Raw genomic sequence first — 4,334 nt, 5'->3', positions numbered from 1 at the left:
CACCTCGTTGTCAGGTAGGATCTATTATTGCCAAATTCAAAAACCTCTAAATTAGAGAAATTACAAATTAAAGAAAATTTTCTCTAATATGTAACCTCAGACTCCATTTTTTACAAAGTATGGCCTTTGCCACATGTATTTTAGGGTGTTTATACTCTTCTCTCAGCCCTGCTTCTCAGATTTTTAAACTGTTTCGATCAGGAAAAGGAATCAACCCCTCAAGTCTACATTGATCAAGCTACCCATTGATCAGCGACTTTAGAATAGACTTTAGAGCAGACTTTAAGAATTGCTTGAGTTTGTTTCATAGTCCAGTGTAAGGTAGAAACAGAAGAAAGGATTAAAGAGATAAATGTCTTCACAAAAGCAGTCACATGTTCTTTCTTCCAGATGCTTCCATGATAGAATATCCTGAGTTGGAAAGAACCCACAAGGATCACCAAGTATGCATTCAATAGTTGGCTGAAGGTAATAACACACAAAATGAGTAAATACTAACCTGCCTTTTCCTGAGCTCTCTTTGCACTTTACAATCCCCCCACAACCCAAACTAAGTTAATACTTCTCTTTCCAGAATTGTCTGGGGTTTGTTGTCTCCTTGGGGTTTTCACAGTTAGAGAAACTATTTCAATATCCTAAAAGTTTTGGGAAAATTATCTTTTTTTTCCTCATGGCAAAGAGCTATATTGTAAGTAACCTAGCAAAATATAACAGTTTAAAAAAAAAAAGAAAATCTTAGAAAATTGATCTGGAAGGGAGCTGGGAAAGTTAATTAATTCTCCCTGCTGAAGAAGGATCTGCTGTTCCTGTGTGATTTCTGACAGGCATTCCTAGTTTATTTTAGCAAGTACCCATGTTAGAAAGGTCACAGCCTCCTGAGCAGGTCTCTCCCATGTATAGATTTGAGAGTTTGTTCTCATGTGCAACCTAAATCCTCTTTTCTGAAGTTTAAGTCAGTTTAAATACAGTGAGATGGTACATTTTCCATTGGGGTGGAATTAGTGTCTTTTGTGTTGGGAAAACCCTCAGGCTTGTGGCATGAGAGGGTTAAGGAGAGTATAGACTCTTTTTGGCTGGCCAAATGAAAAAATAATTTTATTTTTTTTTGCTCATTATGGAAGAATTACTCTTCTGTTAATGAAGCTGATAATTTATACATAGTTTTATTCTCCTTCCCTTAAAGATGTGCAAAAATATGTGAGGAGTTTTTGTGGATGAGCAGGTTAATTAGTTTTCTGATGAACATTCTATAGCTGCCATCTATGGTCCTTGGAAAGAACAAAAATGGATTTGTTGTAATAAACAGAGTTCTGGTTTTAAACCCAATTATTAGTAATAACTGTGGATGTATTCTGGACAACATGTTCATATCCCTGTCTCTTTGCTGGGTGTGAAAACTTCCACTTTCTGCACTGAGCCACTGCTCTTTGAATCTCCCTGGAATGTACACCCATTTATAAACAGGGAGAGGAGGAAGGTGATAAAAAAAACAGTGGAAGAGATATTGGGTAACCAGCGTGGCCATGTAAGTGATGGAACAAGAAGTCCAACCCCAAATGGTCTGTGAGTTTCTGCCATCAAATTTGCATCTGTGTCTTGGGCACAGCACAGTCCTGTGCCATGTGGTTCCTCCTATTTTCAGTGAGAGGAGGGAGAAAGGAGGATGGTTGCTGGATCCTGGGATCCAAATCACCCACTAAATATGTCTGTTGGAATTTTACCCCATCCTTGGTGCACAAGTGAAGTGACTGGAATTTAAAGGTGAATCTAATCAGCTTCTACTTTTTCTCTGAAAGGAGGAACATCTTTATTACCATGAGGGGGCAACTTAGGGAAGGAGGAATTAAAAAAGTCTCAGACAGGAGGTTTTGAAGCCCAAAGTTTCAAATCCACTCAGTTAGCAAAACATCACATTTAGCTAAAGATTTTGTACAAAAATGCAATTGAATCTCAAGAGGAAAAAAGTGGAAAATGTGGATGATGATCAACAATGATCTCCTTCCCAAGGAGCCCAGGCCTGAAGATTATGGCTTTCTACCCATAGCTTGACCACAGTCCAGAGAACAGGTCTAATTGAGGAATTTTCTCAGCAGCATCAAGGGGATTCTTTAAGTAACTGCAATAAAAGCTCATACTTTAAATTTTCACTTGTTTACCAAGCTTAGGTAGTTCCACTTAGTGTCAAGTCACCAAGGAACCATCAAAAATAAACAAAATGTAGAACACAAACCCTATTTAGTACTACGTAAATGAGAAGCAGGGAATTATCTTCTCCCCTCACACCAGGCTGTCCTTAATTCTGTTTTGTCTGTCCTTTTATTGTGGGAGCATCTGCTCTCCATTAGGAAAGGATCTGACACACTCTTGGATGTCTTCAGCAACACTGTCTCTAGTCCTTTAGAAATGAGATTTCCTGGCCATTGATGACTCATAAAATAGGATCCCTGTGGGGTTAATGGAAAAATAATTCAATATATTAAGAAACACATGCAATAGAAGCAATTAGTGTCAGTTTCTCAAAATTCCTTCTACGTATCCCAGTATGGTAGAAACACAAAATATGTCTGTCTGTTCTGTCAGTAGCATTGCCTAAGTTATTTACCATTGAAAAAATCATAATATCATGCAGCACAGACCACAGTAAACATAATTTATTCCAGTGATTTTGCAGAGACCTTTTAAAGGACAAATCAAGGTTAGGTGATATAAATAAAAAATTGGCTGTCAATTCCTTATCCTACATTTACATGCTTTATTAATTGGGATAAACTGTAGGTTCATCTAAGCCTGCAGCCTTAGAATGGCCACAGCATGATGGGTGAGGTGAGCACTGCAGTTTATTGGCAGAGCCCAGAAAGAAAACACAAATGCTACTCCAGGAAACACCCAGGGAAGAGCATGAGGAACTCCTCTTAAACCCTACAGTTTGTCAGCAAAAATGTCTGTATGGCAATAAAAATTTCTGCTGACAACTTAGGATGGAATTTCTTTATTGTCCTACTATTATGTCCCAGTGATTATACATTCCTTTGTGTATCACCAGATCAGAATAGATGAGTGCTCCCCAATCCAGTTCAGGGCAACAATTTATCCCAGATTTCATCTCTGGGCATTTTAAGGTGAAATATTTGAGTTTGCAGATTTGGATCATGTTGTGCTCTGCAGACCATTAATAGCATCCAGTTTTCTTAAATTATTCCAGTTAGATCCACCAGGGGTGATCAAGCTGTGCTGTCACTGCTGACCTTGCCAGACAAGGCCAGAAGTTGGTGTCAGGATAAGCCAGGCAGCTTGCTGTCCATCCTCCTCAACGTGCTTCTTTACAGTAGCATTGACGTGTTTCTCTTTACTGTTTTAGGGCCTGAAGTGCTTCCATGTGCTTTTAGGATTTGCAAGTTCCAGAGCATTTCCATGAAAGGTTAACTATTCTCTTCCAAAATATTAACTATATTACTATTAATTCAATTAATGTAAGTACCAATTGTTTTAAAAACTAATTTTGAATCCAGAACAAAAGGAATTCCTCAGTTTTGAAACATCCTGCACTATACTTACTTGTGAATGTGTTTCAATGTTTGTATAATCTTTGGATGACTTGTATTTATTTTAAATGTTTCACATATGTTTGAGTATCTGTTATATATTGCTAATGACTTATTTTAAATAAGAAAATTTGGCAACAATGATCTATCTAATTTTCTTGTTGTGGTATGATTTTAGTTTTTCAAATCTGTATTTACCTTCTGTTATATTTGCATATACATATTTTGTCAGAATTGTCAGAGCTTTCCTTCAATTTAATTAGCCCACAGAAAAGAGTGGAAATCTTTTTTAATTAAAATAACATTTATTAAGATTTCCCAGAATATCATTGTTGTTTGAGTTTTATAGGTAACCATGAGCATTTTGACTGTCAAATTACAGAACAGGTTGACAGATGAAAATTCCTGCAAAATTATAACACTGGAGTAGGGATGCATTTCAGCTTCTTGATTTATTCCATTTTTACACATTCCACACAAAGCATTAAAACACCCATCTTTCAGAATTTTCTTCTTTAATTGCTTCATGTATCTATTTTGCTATGTGCTTTTTGGAGACAAAAAGTCTAATTTGGGAAATGTGGTCCCTGTTCCACTATACTCAGAGAGGAAGGGAACCAGTCCCCTTGTGGCTGACAGCAGATAGGATGGTAGGAGGATGCACCTGCTGGGCAGATTTCTAGTTCTGGAGAGTAGATCTGTCAGTGGAGTTTGCTCCCATCAAAAGGGCAGGATCTGGAGAAGGCAGCTGATGCTGGTGTTTTCTGGCACGTGCATGAGTCAAGAATGTGT

At 37.5% G+C, this 4,334-nt stretch overlaps 1 long non-coding RNA gene across 1 annotated transcript; it reads left to right on the top strand.

The window, feature by feature from the left end:
- Window positions 1-388: 388 nt before the first annotated feature.
- Window positions 389-3,859, top strand: LOC107214727. The gene is made up of 2 exons (XR_004500112.1): window positions 389-468; window positions 3,359-3,859. It is a non-coding gene; the product is annotated as an uncharacterized LOC107214727 (long non-coding RNA).
- Window positions 3,860-4,334: the final 475 nt, after the last annotated feature.

Source organism: Parus major, chromosome 2 (genome assembly GCF_001522545.3).
Source record: "Parus major isolate Abel chromosome 2, Parus_major1.1, whole genome shotgun sequence".
NCBI classification, from domain to species: Eukaryota; Metazoa; Chordata; class Aves; order Passeriformes; family Paridae; genus Parus; species Parus major.
The sequence above is the reverse complement of the archived record's forward strand: the minus strand, read 5'-3'. Positions and strand labels throughout refer to the sequence as shown.